General features: G+C 40.8%; 1 protein-coding gene and 1 long non-coding RNA gene across 3 annotated transcripts in view; one reads left to right on the top strand and one right to left on the bottom strand.

Moving 5' to 3' along the window:
• EPAS1 (endothelial PAS domain protein 1) overlaps nucleotides 1-19,533 on the bottom strand; it is a 510,313-nt gene that overhangs the window by 239,028 nt on the left and 251,752 nt on the right. The gene's annotated exons all lie outside the window — the stretch shown is intronic.
• LOC141140935 (uncharacterized) overlaps nucleotides 1-19,533 on the top strand; it is a 98,399-nt gene that overhangs the window by 38,133 nt on the left and 40,733 nt on the right. The window contains exon 1 of one of the 2 annotated variants that reach the window (XR_012244024.1): nucleotides 5,208-5,423. The exons of the other annotated variant lie outside the window; for it this stretch is intronic. This is a non-coding gene — a long non-coding RNA (uncharacterized lncRNA). Of the gene's footprint in view, nucleotides 1-5,207; nucleotides 5,424-19,533 lie in introns of those variants that run through there. 2 annotated transcript variants of the gene reach the window in all.

Below are 19,533 nucleotides of genomic sequence, written 5' to 3'. Positions count from 1 at the left end.
TATTTAATTAATCTCTGTGCTGGCCCATCTCCACAGCTCCTCCCCTCACCTTTCTACATAACCTTTTATAGCATAATGTACATATAATCCTATAGGAAGGTTGTTGTTAAAATGAGTGGTCTGGCAATAGGGTATTTTTCTTGACCCATTCAGACTTGCCCATTGTTGTGCATTTCATTAAAGAAGAATTCCAGGTATGGATACTTTTGTCGTCATTTTCATCAGCGGCATGTTTCCAGTGATGAAAACTAAATAAAAATTACTCTTAATTTTCGTCAATTGACGAAAACTATGATGAAAATCAATTCCAATTTTTGTCAACAAATGAAAACGGAACAATAATGTGATGGAGAGACATTTGCCCACGTGAACTTTCGCTTTATATAACAGCTAAATCTGTCTCTGTAGTTTGTTCAAACCTTAAAAATCACAGATCTCCCTGTGTGGCTTTCAATAAAGCAGCTGACAGCCGCTTCTCCTCCTTTCCACTCCGCAGCTTTCAGCTGCTTTATTGAAAGCCACACAAGGAGATCAGTGACTAAAACTTCCCCCGCCACCACACCGATCGTTGCTGAGTGTCTTCCGTTGCTGGATCCTCCTCCGGCTCCCCTTTGTGTCCTCCTCTGTGCTCCTCCATGGGCTCCTCCGTCCCAGATCTTTCAGGATGGAGAGCGGAGGAAGGAGCCGGTAAATCTGTCATTTACCAGCTCCTTCCTTTTCTGAATGTACAGTGTCAGAAAATCAAATATTTTAAAGTGAAATTGTAAAAATAATAAAAAATTAAAAAAAAAAAATAACAGTGACTGTCCAGCCACCCCCACCCCCCCCCCCCCCAAAAAAAAAAGCACTGTAAAAAAAAAATAATAATAAAAGAATATAAAAATGGTCAAAAAATAAAAAACTACTGACATAGTCCACGCCTCATTAGTGCCACCTATCGGTGCTGCATATTAGTGCCACTGTCACATGACATTAAAAAAAGAGTATCGGTGAGTACTTGGAAAAAAAAGTATCGGTACTTGTACTTGGTCTTACAGTGGTATCAGGGCAAACCTAGTGTCAGGTGTCTACCGCAATGTCGCAGTCCCACTAAAAATCGTTGATCGCCGGCTCTACTAGTAAAAAAATAAAAATCCCATTAAAAAATATCCCATCATTTGTAGAAGCTATAACTTTTGCACAAACCAACCAATATACACTTAATGGGATTTTTTTTTTACCAAAAATATGCAGAATGCATATTGATGAAGAAATTTGATTTTTTATTTTTTTTTATTTGATATGTATTATACCTGAAAATAAAAAAAAAATTTTTTGTTTTTTTTCAAAATTGTTGCTCTTTTTTTGTTTAAAGCGCACAAAATAAAAACCAGAGGTGATCAAATACCACCTAAAGAAAGCTCTATTTGTGGGAAAAAAAGGACATTATTGTCAGTTACGTAATGAAGTTACGGGGCTGAAGTGGTTAAAGAATGTCATTCTGGTGAGTTTGTCCTCCTTTAGGTTTACTGGCATTGAATTTAGATTACCTCCTATGCCAAGGGGTGGGGATAGGAACATATGGCTTCTAGGTAGGCAGGCATGATGGATATTTAGGTTACAAACCAGGGTCCCTCAGGGATTAAACCTCAGATGGGACCTGGATTTACATAGAAGTTGATTCCCTTTTGCCACCTTATTGAATTTTAATGTCTTTTTCTAATTATATAACCAATTATGTTTGTGCTTTTGATTCAGTTTATGTCCATGTATGGTGTTTCACCGCTCCAAATAACTTGAATTATCTATTAATTGGTAAATTAATGACGTGGTGCCAGGAGGGGTTTGCACACTATAGATGCATTCTTGTACTTGGCATCTGTAGTGAACAAGGCCCATAAGGCTGAAACATTACTTACATTTGCTGTCTGTGTCTTTTATGGAGAACCAATACATTCTGAAGATCATAAAGAGCAAGGAGTTGCGGAATATCTTTTGCTATGGATGGTGCGGCTGTTTAAATACAATAGCCAACAGTGGGGATTTCCCTATCTGTGTTTTTTATTGTGGATGGGGGAATCCATTGACTTCGTCTTCCTTAGTCCATGGGCAGAATGAGAAAATCAAGCCATGTTGGTTTACCTATTGTTATATCGACCTATAATACCTACTGATTGCTTTATATAGGTGTAGCTATGATGAAGTGAGAGAACCAAGCTGAATTGCTAGATTTACCATTGTCCCCTGACCATTTATTTACAATCAAATATAAAATAGGATGCAAGGTTAATATTATACACAGAACTATGTAAATTGATTAATAATTATTTGAAATATAAGAAAAAGGGGTCATATTAAGAAAGCGCAGTGCAAAGTTAGAGGAAAAAACAAAATCACATAACATAACATAGGTAATATTCTATAAGGGCCTAGGTGAGGCAAGAAACCTGTAACACAGCAAAACCCAATCAACCACTGCATTGAAACCTGGGTATTGTAGATATAGCAGTGGCGGCTAGTGTGCAATTTTTTTTGTGGGGGGGGGGGCAAACAAACCTGCCCCCCTCACTCAAACATACCGCCACTACGCCCCCGTGCACAGACTGGCCTCCAGACCTGCCTTGGTACTTACACTGCTCCCCACTCTCTGCACCAGTTCCCTCTCCTCCTCCTGCAACCAGGGCAATCCGTCCGCGCCATCTCTTCCCTCCCGGGCAGATCTCGTTACAGCTGTTGCTTCTCCTCCCTGCCGAACAGGAAGTGGTTCTTGAGACCCGATTGCCCGGGAGTCCTAAGACAGGTCTCAGGACCCACTTTCTGATTGGCCTGAAGGAGAAGCAGGAAGACAATAGCGAACATTATTTCACTAATGTCGCACAACTGGGTTTGCTCAGGACGTAGTGCTCTGTGCCCTGAGCCCACCCTTTTTTGAAGCCAATTAGAGCCTCAGGCTCTAATCATGTGCTCCAAAAAAGTAAAAATCCCATTGAAATCCATGTGTCCGGCGCCCTGCGTGTAGATTAGGGGCGGGGCCCATGGATTAGGGGGGCAGCGCCCCTAATGGACGGGCCGCCACTGAGATATAGTATGAATATTTTACATACTGTATATTGATGAAAGAAAAGCCCAGAAAATGGGCAGAGAAAGGACTGGTCATTAAAAATTCACCTCTACTATATCTTGGGATGTAGGCAATTAGAACAGGATGATACCATGTTGGGAACCTCCCCCCTTGTCTCAGAATCATCTAACTTTACTACGATAAGCCACCCTGCTATGACAAATCGCTGTCTTGCTGGTAACTCAGTCTCTGGGAACACTGCCTCCTTTGGTTTAAATGAGCACTGCACTATTTCCAGTCCCCACCCACATATAGTGCCTTACCGATCGACATCAGTCCTCAAGCCAAAGCGCTGATGTGCGTTGTATTGTGGCAGTGCGATGCATTGTTATCATTTTCATTTTTTTTTTTTTTTTTTTACTTTGATGTGTCACAAAATGACACTTAATTCACCTCTAGGTACTACACTGTGTTTGTGATCACATGCATAAAATTATATTGCGTGAGCAGAGCTCATAGAAAAACAAGTGTTTTTAATGTATTGCTTTGAACCTGCGTTGACCTATCTAATGGTCATGGTAGAGCTCTATCAGTCTGAGCTTACATTGAGATAAGATAAGGATAATACTATAATCAGGACCTGTAAATGTAATGAGAAAATATGTTCCGCTGTGGATATAAATAAATAAATAAATATATATATATATATATTTGCACCACAGCAGTGTGAACCTGCCCTAAGTCTATAACGAGTTAGGGTTTGGTTCAAAAAATAAAATCATTCCTCAATTAGAAGTCTGTTACACCCCTTTCACACGGGGGCGGTTTCAGGCGCTTTAGCGCTGGAAATAGCCTCTGCTTAGCGTCTGAAAACCGCCTCCCATTCATTCTAGTGTGACTTTTCACACTGGGGTGGTGCGCTTGCGGGACATTCCGAAAGTTTCTGCAAGCAGCATCTTTGGGGTGGGTTGGGATCGCTGTATTTAGCGCTCCCAAAACGCCATGCGGGCAGCACTTTCAAAGCGCCTGAAAAGTGTTTTCAAAGTGCCGCAAAACGGCACTTTCGGCGCTTTTAACCCCTTTTTTGGGGGGTTAAAAGCGCTGCAAAAGCACCGCTTAAACAGCGCTAAAGTGCCACTAAAACGAGCAGCGCTTTAGTGCTAACGGCCGGCGCTATCAGTGTGAAAGCAGCCTTAATTTTCTATAGCCTTGTCTAATGCTGAAGAGTGATGGGATATGACTATTATTTCATGTGACCTTAAAACGTGCGTCAATAAATGATGGGCTGTTCAAACTCCGTACCCTCTGCCAGGAACCCCCAGCGCGCTGCCACTGTAAAAATACACAGCTTGTCTAACAAGGGAATAAAAGCTTTTCTGCCACACATCAATTCCGGGAACATTGAGTTCTAAATGGAGGCGTTCTAAGCATTATATATATATATGTGTGTGTGTGTATTATTCATTTATTTTATTTATTTATTACAGGTATTTTTATAGCACCATCAATTTACCCAGCACTTTGCATACTGTTCATTCACACCAGTCCATGCCTCAAAGGAGCTTACAATCTAAATTTTTTTTGAACTTTTCTTTCATTTATTCATTACTAGACATGTGCGATTTGTTTGGTTCAGAATCGTAATTTGGTCGAAATTTGGAGATTCGGATGTATCCAAATCTCCAAATCAAAAGAATAAATTTTAACTAATCCCAAATAAACTATAACGAAAACAACAAATTCATTAATTTCGTTTAGATGACAGGATGTGATAGTTTGGGCCTTTTTTGTTAATGTTTGAAGCATCCAAAATAATGTAACGATTCAGATCCATTTGTTTTTAATCTAGCGAGCGTAGCGTAACTATTGTAATGTGATTATTTTGTGTTCGTTTTATGTACTAGGGTTGTACTTGAGAGACCATTCATTAAATTTGTATGTGTGCGACTCAACAAAGTCAGTTGGGAATAAGTAAATGAATTACATAACGAATGATTACGTATTCATTCGGATTTATTTGTTTTATTCAGATGAGAGCGGTGCGGTAGTCTTTAGCTCTTGGATAATCAGCTGATTCTTTTTGCGAATGGAAGCATTTATAAATAAATACAGTAAGGTATAAAAAGTGAAATAAATAAGATGATTTTTACTTATTGTGTTTAGGTTGGATGGAGGTGGATCCATGAATCTCCAAATCATAACCTTAAGAATGAATCTGGAATTAACTTGGTTACATTGGTTACTTTTGGATGCACTTGACTCCAGCCAATATCGTCCAATCAGCTCATTCCATCTCTGGACTAGCAGTAGAGATGCACCGAAATTTCGATGGAAACATATCGGCCGAAAATAGTGTTTTCGGGATAATGCTGAAAAAGAAAAGGTACAGATGATAGCACTCAAAAACGCACGCAATTTTTCCATGATTTCACAGTGATTTTACCCTAATTTTATCACGCTTATGGTGTGTTTTTCATAGGTCATGTGACTCAAAAACTGCATCAAAAATGTAACACTGGTGCGTTATTGATGAGTTCTTGCTACATTTTCAATGCATTTCAACAGGGAGGTGTGTGGGTTTTTTTTGTTTTTTTTTAACTGACCAAAAATGCAGCAAGCAAGGTTTTTGAACACCACAATGGAAGCGCAAGGGACCAGTGTGAAGACATACAGTATCTCTCAAAAGTGAGTACACCCCCCACATTTTTGTAAATATTTTATTTAGGACTGCGGAAATTAACGATTCATTCCTCGATTAATCGTTAATTTTTTTGATCGCTCAAATATCTTTTGATCGGTACTCGCCTCTCCGCCAGCTTCCGGGTCTTCAGGGAGTTCCATCGGAGATCCGGTGACGTCACGGACATCAACGTCACCGGACTCCTCCCCCCTTCCCCAAGTGCCTCCGTCTGCTAACGAAGGAAAGGGAGGAGGAGTCCAGTGACGTCTATGTCCGTGAACTCATAAATTGAGGAAGACAGATCCTAACGATTTGATTGATCTCACTGGTCAAAGTATTCAGATAAACATCTATGTAAATCCTGGACTTGGCTATGAAAATCAACATATCTGAGGGCTTTCCTGGCTGTAAGTCAGTTTGACGATGAACTGACATTGATTGGTTATCCAGCAATCAAGAAACATTTATGATGAGGGCACTTTTTTTTTCCAAAGAGCTGACAGTTTGCTGTCTCGGCAGGTGATGGATGTCTCTGGCTCTCCATTGGTCCCCTTGATGCACAACGGTGCTGTTTAAATAGACTGTAGGGTGATGCCGTAGCCCTGCCCCGCTGAGGAAGTTCTGATTGAACGTAACGCGTACGGGGGAGGAGCTACGCATGACGTCAGCTAAAAGTAGTTGGATCTGTATGTGCGTTATAATTAATCAAAATTAGTCGATTAATCAATTTAAAGAATCAATTGATCGAATTTTAATCAGTAACAGCCCTAATTTTATTATATCTTTTCATGTGACAACACTGAAGAAATTACACTTTGTTACAATGTAAAGTAGTGAGTGGACAGCTTGTATAACAGTGTAAATTTGCTGTCCCCTCAAAATAACTCAACACACAGCCATTAATGTCTAAACCGCTGGCAACAAAAGTGAGTACACCCCTAAGTGAAAATGTCCAAATTGGGCCCAAAGTGTCAATATTTTGTGTGGTCATCATTATTTTCCAGCACTGCCTTATCACTCTTGGGCATGGAGTTCACCTGAGCTTCACAGTTTGCCACTGGAGTCCTCTTCCACTCCTCCATTATGATATCACGGAGCTGGTGGATGTTAGAGACCTTGCGCTCCTCCACCTTCTGTTTGAGGATGCCCCACAGATGCTCAATAGTGTTTTAGGTTTGGAGACATGCTTGGCCAGTCCATCACCTTTACTCTCAGCTTATTTAGTAAGGCAGTGGTCATCTTGGAGGTGTGTTTGGGGTCATTATCATGTTGGAATATTGGCCTGTGGCCCAATCTCCGAAGGGAGGGGATTATGCTCTGCTTCAGTATGTCACAGTACATGTTGGCATTCATGGTTCCCTCAATGAACTGTATCTCCCCAGTGCCGGCAGCACTCATGCAGCCCCAGACCATGACACTCCCACCACCATGCTTGACTGTAGGCAAGACACACTTGTCTCTGTACTCTTCACCTGGTTTCCGCCACACACGCTTGACACCATCTGAACCAAATAAGTTTATCTTGGTCTCATCAGACCACAGGACATGGTTCCAGTAATCCATGTCCTTAGTCTGCTTGTCTTCAGCAAACTGTTGTTTGCTTTCTTGTGCAACATCTTTAGAGGAGGCTTCCTTCTGGGATGACAGCCATGCAGACCAATTTGATGCAGTGTGCGGCGTATGGTCTGAGCACTGACAGGCTGACCCCCCAGCCCTTCAACCTCTGCAGCAATGCTGTCATCACTCATACGTCTATTTCCCAAAGACAACCTCTGGATATGACGCTGAGCACGTGCACTCAACTTCTTTGGTCGACCATGGCGAGGCCTGTTCTGAGTAGAACCTGTCCTGTTAAACCGCTGTATGATCTTGGCCACCATGCTGCAGCTCAGTTTCATGGTTTTGTCAATCTTCTTATAGCCTAGGACATCTTTATGTGGAGCAACAATTTTTTTTTTTCAGTTCCTCAGAGTTCTTTGCCATGAGGTGCCATGTTGAACTTCCAGTGACCAGTATGAGAGAGAGTAATTAAAAAGTTGAATATAATACAATTATATATATTTTTATATTAACCTGTCATTTTCAGTTTCAGCCGCATCCTGAATTTTTGGTTTCGGCAATAACACTTTGCATTCGGTGCACCTCTAACTAGCTGGGATCTTCTGAAATAACAAAAGAATAACAGAATTTCTGAAAATACAAATTGATTCAAAACAACAAATATACAAAATGAATTACAAAAATCATTCTAACATCATAAATATGAAAAAACGAAATTATTAAAGAAAAACAAAATTCATTTCTCTGTCGTGCACATCTTTATAAATTACAAATATTTTTTATAGCACTGTCAATTTAGGCAGCACTTTGCATATTATTCATTCACGTTAGCCCTGCCTCAGAGGAGCTTACAATCTAAAGTCTCTATCTCACATAAAAATACATATCTATACCAAGGCCAATTTAGACAGGATTCATTTAACCTACCAGCATCCCATTGGGGTGTGGGATGTAGCAAGCTACGCTTACCAGATTTTTAAAATTAAATTCAGGTACACCCTTCTGACCACATCCCCTTTAATGCCTTCCCGCCCAGCCCCAGCATCCCTTTAACAGGGCCTTTATGCCTTGGGGAAGCAGGAAGGATTGCTCCATCATGTGACACTCCAAAGAAGGTGCATGCACTATTTTTTGTAGAGCACGACAGCGCACGGTATTGCATCATCATTAGACATGTGCGTTTTGGTTTCATTAAGGTTCCTTTTTTCAGACGAAAATGTTATTTTTGGAGATTCGGATGTTAATGAATCTCCAAATGGACATGGTAACGAATGTCAACTAATCCTAAAAAAGTTAAAACCAAATTAAATAATGCATTTGTTTCATTCAGATGATTTCACATGGTGCGATAGTATAACCAAAAAAAAAGTAGAACCTTGCAGACTTTACTGGTATCGGAGAGAAATGGTCAGACATTTTTATGTAAAAAGCGTAAATATTTATTACAAAATATAATTAAAAACATGAAAAGAGTACTCTAGTTGAATGTTTGATTGATTTTTAATTATATTTTGTAATAAATATTTACTCTCTTACGTAAAAAATGTCTGACCATTTCTCTCTGGTACCAGTAAAGTCTGCAAGGTTCTACTTTTTTCTTGGTTATATTATTTATGGATGAGGTACCCCTTATATTGCTTATTTCCTCTTTTAAAAATGATGCGATAGTAGTGCTGGCCCATGGGGAAATGTTCAAATTCGTACGATAATTCAGATTTAGATAACGAATGGATCCGAATTTCATTACGTTCGTTAATTCTGATGCACATGACACCAGTTGATATTGTTCAAAAAGCTCCTGCCATTTCTCTTGATGGATAATAACAAAGTTAAACTGCGCTTGTGATATCATACAAATCAAAATTGAAGCTGCACCACTAACATGAGATGATATTGCAAAGGAAAAATTCAAAATAAACAGTGTTGCGCTAAATCCAAATAAATAATCAGTGAGTCCAAGTGTCAATCTCATGACACTAATGAAAAAGTCCCAAAAACAGTGAATCAGGTGAAATATGTCTTGAATTCCAAAACCACACACAATCCCCCCACCTTGTGAATTCACCACCACCACATATATGGATGTGCTCTTATCAGAGAGCATAGACCTCCTATTATGGGAGGTCAAAGAAAGCTCATGTGTCTCATCCTATATCCAGCAAAGGGAAGACGATGTGAGTGTCAGAGCTGGGCTCAGCCCCTCCTTCTCTGAGCTGGCCACTCAGCTGTCAGCTAATTGCCAGCTCCTATCTCTCCACAGTTACTCAGCTGTTGATGATATCCTGCTCGTCAGTCCTGCCTACTTAAGCCATCCAGTCCATAGGAGCTCTGCCTTTGCCTTGGTCAACATCACAGAAATTATCTCCTGCTATCCTGTTCCAGACTTGCTTTGCTGACATCCCTTCTGACTCCAGATCCTGCTTGCTCTTCCACTACATTGATCCCTGACGTTTGGCTTGTCTGACTATCCTTTCCGGCTACTGAACTTTGGCTGTGTTTTGACTACGTTTGTTCTTTTTACTTTTATTATTAAACAAGTGTGATTTAACTGTTCTTCTGTCTCAGCCTGATTTCATGGTTTCTGACAGAGAGTCACTCTAAACTGTCCCCAGATGTGCCGACAGTCCTCTTGTCTCAGATCATCATAACTGATGATATACCCCAATGAAGAGATAAGCGCCAGTAGTGTAAAACCATTTACAAGTCGGCTTTGTTAAAAGTAATGCACTCACATGTTCCAAGATAAAAATCCGCACAAGTCAAATCCAGTATACAATAACGATCGTTGGCTCTTCCAGGTAAACTCAGTGACGTGGATCTGTATCTCTGCCCAACCGGTTTCGTCACTAGAGGGGTACCACTAATTTTCTTGATGGGTTGGACAAGTGTGTGAAAATATTGAATATTTCCGATTCAATGATATATATCGAACATGTAGCAATCTTTGTTAAAAACTGCAAGATTTTTCCAATCCACCAGTACCAAAGAATACACAAAACAAATTCCAAAATCAAATCGGTTCAACATAACAAATATGCCGAAACGAAATTCTTAAATGAACCAATGCATCCGTAATTAAAAGGAAATTTCCGACGTGCACGTCTAAATACCTTGCTGGTTATTTGTGTATGAATTGTAAAACTATGTTGATTGTTTAACGCTTTGACCTTATGGACTATTGTCTGCAGATCAGAAAAATAAAATCCCACTTAAATCCATTTTAATTCCAGGTTTTAACACATACCATGAAAAATTCCGAGGGGGGTGAACGCTTATGCAAATCAATGTAGCTAATCTGAAGTTTTTTTTTTTTTTTTTTTTATATTGAATATTTGCCGGAGGTCCGCTGTTATGGTGTGGTTTAATTAAATGTGATGGGGCGGTTCAGTGAAGGGCAGTTAGCGTTGCCTTGAAGATTAAGAACTTCTTTATGCCTTCAAACAGCCCATTTGCTTTCCTAGATCTTTTTTTAAAAATGTCTTAAAAAAATCATCTGAGCTCCATCTAGCATTTTTGCAGGTTCACAGATCTTATTTGGCTTTATCCCAGTTACCTAATGGAGCTCCTGGCAGCGGCAGCAAGTTCAGACTAGTCAGTGATCAATGGCAGTTGTCTGACGGCGTTTTGATCACATGAAGGAATGTGCTCATTTCACTTTGTTATACTTGATGAATGATGTCACCTGGCTTCAGCTCACCCGTGCAGGTACCTCCCTGTGTGTTCCAGAACCGAGCTATTCAATCTAAATATTATTTCAAGGACATCGGGAGCGGTCCAAGGATTGAGGCATCTGGATCCAATTTACAAGTTGTGCCAGTTCTGCACTTTGAGGTGTTAAAGAAGAGCTCCGCTTAGCACTATCTGCATCTGAATGAAGCACATAACAAAGCTTCAGTATAAGTTTAGGAGAACGAGACCTTTTTCTGGGGTCCAACATTCATGTACATGTGGAAGATCTCAAATAAAAAAAAAATAGGACCTTTTGTGTTGCCACTTTACCACCTTAGCATGTCGTAGTAGAGCTTGTCTAACTGAAGTTCTTCTCTCAGAGCTTTCCATGCATGTGAGGGACACGTTGGTGGAGATCTGATGCTGCATAAACCCCACTAACTCCCAGGGACTTTGTAGTGACTTAGTTAAAGGATAACTCCACTTTCGTAGGGAAAAAAAAGGCAAAGAAAGAAAAAATAATATAGCACATATAATTGCGACACTAATCATATTGTGATTGAATGTTATTAAAAATTACCTTTCCGTTTCAATCTGCAGCCGCTGTAATTTTCTGAGAATGCAATGCAATATGGCTACCTGAAGTTGTTCTGTACATAGAATGTGTACTGACTACTCCCCAGAAACATCATTTCCTGCTTGGGTGATTGGCTCACCAATTTTCCCAGATGTCTGCCTAAGATAGAAAGTCAGTTTTCAGGCATCCCCTGCAACAAAAATGTCATGTTGCGAGAGATACTTTCAACAGGAGCATGTCTAAAGGGATGCAGGCCCATCAGATTTTTCTCATTAGTGCTCTGCAGCTGCACACTTGACGGTTAATTATGAAACCACTCCCATTAGACCCACTCAGTACAGAGGCACAGACAAACGCACATGGATTTCTTCAGAAGAACAAAAGGTAGGAATCTGCAGCAAAGTTTGTTATAATCCTTGTAATGTACATAGATCACCCAGAGGGTGTTCCTTTTCTCAACGAAAGTTGCGCTTAAAAAAAAAAAATCTGTAAAGCCGCTTGCATGTAAAGGGGGTGTTAGCATAGTTTGTAGTTTGGCCACTAGGTGGTTCCCTCTCCTAGGATATAAATAGGGGGTTGAGTCTGAGAGGGCAGGAGTTTGGGCGAAGAGCCTGTGAAGATGAGAGTTAGTGTTATTAAAGTGGACCTTCAGTCATTTTTTTTCATCTTTCCATCTATTAAATCTTCTGCCCTTGTTGTTTTAACTTTGGATAGTAAAACATTTTTTTTCTGCCAGTAAATATCTTATACAGCCCACTTCCTGTTTCTTGTCCGATAAAAAGCTGTTGATGCAACTCTGCACATGCTCAGTCTTCAGTGAGTTTCTATGCTGATCATTTCCTCCCTATCACATATGAGCAGACCATGTGACTATAGCGTCACACATGTGAGTGTATACACAGTGGTAAATGACAGCCCACTCCCTCCTTCCTTCCTCCATGCCCACTAAACACAAGGGGGTGGAATATTTATATGTAGATTAATGGAGGCTTCACCTCCCTCTTCTAAGACACAGGCTGGAGGGGCGTGACTGTCAGATACCTGCCCACACCTTGTTGTTTACACAAAATAATAAAGATTTGATTTCAAATATATATTTAAAACAGTTTATAGATATTAATTTATTTTTACTCTGTATTTATTTATTTTTTTTGAACATGTGACCAGCAGCAGAGGACTAGAAGCTCCTCCTGTTTGTTTCCCAGCAGACAGGCTGGGAGAGATCTGGGTAATGTGACAGCTGTATATCGATTAGGAAAAAGTTACTTAGATGGTTCTTTTTATTAAAATAATTACAGTGCCGTCATCCATATACAGAAATAGAAGGGATAATATAAATTAACCGCTTCCGGATTGCCTACTGCATATATACTGCGCACAGCTGCGTGAAATCGTGTAGCTGTACATGATTTCGTGCACTCGCCGCCGGCGACCTGATTCCACTTTGATTGGACACAGAGAAAGCTAATCAGAGGGTCAGACGGTCGCGATGGCCGCCAGCGGGTCAGACGGTCGCGATGGCCGCCAGCCACCCGCAATCGTTCACAGGAGAGGCAGAACGGCAGTCTGTGAGGGAGGACAATGGAGATCTTGTGTTTCTGATGAGCAGAAACACGGATCTCTGTTTTTCTCCAGTCACAGCATTCCCCCCACAGTTAGAAATCACTCCCTAGGAGCACACTTAAAGTGATACCAAAGGTTCCTTTTTAAAAAAAAAAAAACATGTCATACTTACCTCCACTGCGCAGCTCATTTTGCACAGAGTGGCCCCGAACCTGCTCTTCTGGGGTCCCTCGGTTCTTTCGGCTTCCCCCTGCATTAGATAACCCCCTGGGAGAAGCGCTCTCCCGGGGGGTTACCTTGCGGGCGTGCTCTCGAGTCCAGCATTCGGCCCCCACCCCCCCGGGGGGCCGCGTCATTGGATTTGATTGACAACAGCAGGAGCCAATGGCTGTGCTGCTATCAATCCAATCAAGAGCCGAGAACCCCCTAGCCGAGAGACGGCGCGTCCCCTTGGGGACAATAAAAAATAAATAAGTCAATAAATCTATCCCATAGTTTGTAGACGGTATAATTTTTGCGCAAACCAATCAATATACGCTTATTGGGATTTTTTTTTCTTACCAAAAATATGTAGCAGAATACATATTGGCCTAAACTGATGAAGAAATTAGATTTTTTACATTTTTTAAAATTGTATATGTTTTATAGCAGAAAGTAAAAAAATATTTTTTTTTTTTTGTAATTGTCAGGTTTTTTTTGTTTATTGTGCAAAAAATAAAAACCGCAGAGGTGATCAAATACCACCAAAAGAAAGCTCTATTTGTGGGGGGAAAAAAGGACATACATTTTATTTGGGTACAGCGTCGCACGCCCGCGCAATTGTCTGTTACGGCACTGCATTACTTTATCGCAAGAAAATGGCCTGGTCATGAAGGGGGGTAATACCTTCCGGGGCTGAAGGGGTTAATGCCATTTTTTTTTCTTTTACAGCAGAATGGGCATTTAGCCCAGGTTCACACTGAGGGTGGGTTTGAAATTGTGTGTTCCAGCTGAACTCGCACGATTTCAAACTGACAATGCAGTCCGACTTCGGGGGGCGATTTGACAGACATCTGTGCGGGTTCATGCACAGAGGTCTATTACAATCGCCCCTGAAGTAGCCAAAAGTAGTACAGGAACTACTTTTGTGGATCGGTGCGGCGTTGCACCGATTCGGACGTTGCCTGAAATAGCCGGCGATTTGACATGTCAAAACCTCATGATGTGAATTTGGGCTTAATGTAAGTTAGAGGTGCACGATTAATCAATAAAAATCAAAATCGCAATCTTTTTCTTTAAAACAGCATGTCACGATCTTTCTAACAAGTGCAGAGAGTTCTCACAGCTGGGAAAAAAAAAAATCCAGGCAGCCTGCCAAGTTTTAGTACAACACAAGTAGAAACAAAGTTTCTTTTCCTTCTTTTATCAAAGGAAAGAACTCCAGCATGTAAATGAGGGAAGTTTAACCATTTAAAGACCAAACCTTTTCTGACACTTGATGCTTACAAGTAAATATACAATAAAATGTACAATATAAATAATATTTTTAGCAGAGACCCTAGAGAATAAAATGGTGGTGGTTGCAATATTTTATGTCACACCGTATTTACGCAGCGGTTTTTCAAACGCAATTAAAAAAAAAAAAAAAATACACTTTACTGCTTAGTTTTTTTTTAAATAATTAAAGTTAGCCCATTTTTTTTTTTTTTTTTCTATAATGTGAAAGACCTTATACCGCAAGAATCGGATCTTTATTCTAAGAAAAAAAACTGTAATTCTCATTTTAGCAGCATCACAGCTGTGGCATGTATACAGCCCTGAGTGGCTGCAGATCCTTTGTTTGTCTGGCTACACTCGCTGACCCCTTTATTTATATATTTCATGACTGTCCCCTTAAAAATTAAGATATGAATTTGATGAGATTTTTTTTTTCCTGCTCTCTAATCGGAATAATCAAAGCACAGGTGATTATTCGGGGGAGCGTGGTCCTCTTTCAACTGCAGTAATTAGAATTTCACAAACTGATCTGCATACGGTGCGCTCCTGGAGACGCTCTTTGATGTTCCAACATTGTGTTGGCTGTGTAAATTTTGCTAATCACTTTCAAGTGCTCGAAGCTTTTACCAAGAGAACACAGAAATATATTTTGTTTCTCAAAGTATCTTAACAAGTTTTTTTTTTTTTTTTTAATTAAGCACTGAACATTAGCTGTGAAATGTATAAAACTTTTACATCTTTCCCATCCTAACCAGCTGTGTCGCTTCCCCTTTTACAAAGGCCAAAGTTTTAAACATTACTTCAAGTAGCATTGCAGGTTTATTATCACTTTATTGGTTGTTTGTGTCAAGCTGGTGATCCCGTCACAATAACCCGCCCCCCTCGGCCAATCAGAGGATACCTTGTATTCATTGATGATAATTCAAGGATTCTCGTGAATGGTGGGGTGCGCTTAGACCGAATTGGCTTATAGGCGGCAGCCGAGAGGAAGTGTCTAACTGGAAAAACTGGAGAGTGCAAAATCTGGTGCAGCTGTGCACGGCAGCCAATCAGCTTCTCATTTCAGCTTGTTCCATGAAGCTTTGACAATAAAACCTGGAAGCTGATTGGTTTGTATGCAGAGCTGCACCAGATTTTACACTTTCCAGTTTTAGTAAATCAAGCCCAGTGCCTCTTATTTTTGTTAATAAGTCTATTACAGATCCCTAGGCAAACATGCCAAACTGCGCCCCCGAAGATGTATGAGCATTATGGGGTTGATTTACTTAAGGCAAAGTGCAGTTGCTCCAGAGCTTGGTAGAGGAGGGGAAGCTCTGCTGACTTTCATCATCCAATCATGTGCAAGCAAAAATGCAGTTTTTAACCAAGCTCTGGAGCAACTGCATTGACAAAGGGCAACTGCAAGAGTGCACAGTCTATTATTTGACTTTAGTAAATCAACACCTATGTGTCATCAAAAATATCCCAAATTCCCCCTTCTCCCAGTACAAATCTACCCCCCCCCCGCTGAAATCCCCCCTCGAAAAAAAGCACTCCTCCGAGCACAAATACCAAAAACACCCCAATCACTCCTACTAACCCCCAAAAAAAAGAAATTTCTCCTGCTTGCACAGATTCCCTTTCTACTTCTACCATATTTTATTTATTTATTTATTTCAGGTACTTATATAGCGCCGTCAATTTACGCAGCGCTTTACATATACATTGTACATTCACACCAGTCCCTACCCTCAAGGAGCTTACAATCTAAGGTCCCTAACTCACATTCCTATACTAGGGACAATTTAGACAGAAGCCAATTAACCTACCAGCATGTCTTTGGAGTGTGGGAGGAAACCGGAGTACCCAGAGGAAACCCACGCAGGCACAGGGAGAACATGCAAACTCCAGGCAGGTAGTGTCCTGGTTGGGATTTGAACCAGCGACCCTTCTTACTGCTAGGCGAGAGTGCTACCCACTGCACCACTGTGCCATATCACCTCTTCTAGCACAAACTCCCAAATCCCCCCACCTAACACAAATCCTCTACCTCCATACCTCCACCACCCCTTCCAACACCAATCCCCCTGAATCATTACCCCTAGCACCCCCTCCCAATTTTCCCTCCTGGAACAATTTGTGCCCCCTGCCCCCCCCCAAATTCTCCAGACACAAATACCTCAATCTCCTTGCAGCGCCCCCACCTCACATGATACCATGCCCAGGGCAGCTGCCCCTCTTGCCCACCCCTTGTCCCGGCCATGATTTCAGCAGCTGGACTCTTATTGCATGAAACAAATTTGTTTGGTCCAGCTTGGCCTAAATGAACCTCACAAATGCGCTACTAGTCAAACATTCCCATAGACACACTACTAAACCTTGTGGACAGCCTTCCCAGAAGAGTTAAAACTGTTATAGCTGCAAAGGGTGGGCCAACTCAATATTGAACCCTACGGACTAAGACTGGGATGCCATTAAAGGTCCTAAATCTGTAAAGACAGGCGTCCCAATACTTTTGACAATATAGCGTATATTGAAAAATATCATATGTGATCCCCATTGGACTTTCAAGGCAGATAAGACAATTGTGTATATTTCAATAAAAGACTGGCGTGCCAACTTTATTACAATAGGTCCACATAGTATACAGTTACATAACATACAAAGAGATATCAGTGTTACATAAACACGGATAAAAAAAAAAGTGTTTAAAACCCCCATGTGTCCATGTTCTCTTTTATAAACTTTGTAGCGGAGTTCTACCTTTTGTTGCTCTCAAGAAACAGCTGTTTGTTTCACCATGTCCTTTGCAGGCTGATTGTGAATGGGAGGGTCTGGTTCAATATAATCACCTGGTGCCCTCTGTGTTATAATGGGAAAGCTGCAGTGTCTGCATCCTTTTAGTAGTAGTTAACCCTTGGAGTGTGTCACCAAAACTGAAATTCCTATCACCGGGGGGGGATACCTAAAATCTGGGTTGTATCTTAGTGCAGACTTAGATGAAAATCAGTTAGCCAATCACACAAGTAGAAAATTACATTTCTGCGGGCATTCCCTACACAAACTGTGTACAGAGCGCCTCCATATTGCCCTATTGCATTGGATTTTACAGAAAATGACAGCCATGGCAGATTGCAATGAAAATCTCATCAGGTTTATAATCCTAAACTGATTTTAAGGGAGAAGGTTTTTTTTTTTTACCTTAATGCATTCTATGCATTAAGATATAAAAACCTTCTGTGTACAGCAGCCCCCCTAATACTTACCCTCTAGAGCCAGCGATGTTGCACGAGAGACTCGACTGGCCGGGACTCTCTGTCCTGATTGGCTGAGACACACAGCAGGCGCCATTGGCTCCCGCTGCTGTCAAATTCAGTGAGCCAATGAGGTGAGAGAAGGGGCGGAGCTGAGCCACGGCTCCATGTCTGAATGGACATGCAGAGCAGTGGCTCGGCTCAGGTGCCCCCACAGCAAGCTGCTTGCTGTGGGGGCACTCGGCAGGAGGGAGGGGCCAGGAGCACCGGCGAGGGACCCGAGAAGAGGAGGATCGGGGCTGCTCTGTGCAAAACCACAGGGAAGGTAAGTATAACATGTTTTTGTTATTTAAAAAAAAAAAAAGACTTTAATATCACTTTAAATTACAAAATGGCTTGTGTAGCAATTTATTTGCTATATTTTCCCCACAAAAATAGTTACCCTTTTAAGTAAAAAGTACCAAGGATTTTTATTTATTTATTTTTTTTGCTTGGTGGGGGGTAAAGTTCCACTTTAAGCCTTCTCTATTCTATACAAATATAATGATAAAAAAAAAATGAAGTAACCACCTCATGACTGCGCTATAGCAAAAAGACGGCTACAGTGCGGCTCTCATTTTGGGAGGGCATTTATGGATCTCTTTCCGGAAACACGCCCCGAGCGTGCGCACCGGGACACAACTAATCACAGATCGCGGTAAAGGGCCAATCACAGTGGATCACATGTAAACAGACTTGCTGGGTAATGGCCGTCCTTTTCTCGCGCACTGTCACAGCGAAGAAAGAAGAGACGGTAATCTGCAATTCTGACAGGAAACATTTGCACTGATAATAAGAGCACTGATTATCAGTGCCCATCAGTTCAGCCCCATCAGTGCAGTTTATCAGTGCCCATCAGTGCAGCCAGGAAAGGAGAGCTGGTAACCGGCAATTCTGACAGGGCACTTTTACACTGATGATCAAGGCACTGATTGTCGGTGTCCTGATTATCGGTGCAGCCTCATCAGTGCCCATCGGTGCAGCCTCATCAGTGCCCATCGGTGCAGCCTCATCAGTGCCCATTGGTGCAGCCTCATCAGTGCCCATCAGTGAAGAAGAAAAATGACTTGTTTGCCATATTTTATAAAAGAAACTAAGAAAAACATTTTTTGCAACATTTTCGGTCTTTTCATTTGTTGAGCAAAAAAATAAAAAACCCAGTGGTGATTAAATACCACCAAAAAAATTACAAAAATGTAATTTGTGTACAGTGTAGCATGACCACGCAATTGTCATTCAAAGTGTGACAGCGCTGAAAGCTGAATATTGGCCCGAGCAGGAAGGAAGAGAATTTATCTGAATTTACGAATTTTCGAAATAACGCATACCGCATCTATACGAATGCACGTACCGAATTTGAATTTTTCTGAATTACCTAAATAACGAATACTGCATCTGTACAAATGGAACGTGCCTAATTCGAATTCTTCAGAATTTATTCGATTTCGAAATAACGAATTTCGATCATAACGATCCGGCAAAAAAATGAAAACAATGAAAAAATTTTTTTTTGGCCGTGCACATGTCTATTTTTTAGTATAGATATAAAAAAAAGTGTGTATGTATGTATGTATGTAAAAGGGAGCAAAATATATTTAATAATTGTATTAATATAATAGTTAATATAGCATATATTTATCTAGTAAATTATATTAAATAAAACTCCTATTATAAGTGCATGAAATCTGGCTTCATA

Source organism: Aquarana catesbeiana, linkage group LG04 (genome assembly GCF_042186555.1).
Source record: "Aquarana catesbeiana isolate 2022-GZ linkage group LG04, ASM4218655v1, whole genome shotgun sequence".
In the NCBI taxonomy this organism is placed as follows: domain Eukaryota; kingdom Metazoa; phylum Chordata; class Amphibia; order Anura; family Ranidae; genus Aquarana; species Aquarana catesbeiana.
This window is presented reverse-complemented; position numbering and strand designations above follow the sequence as displayed.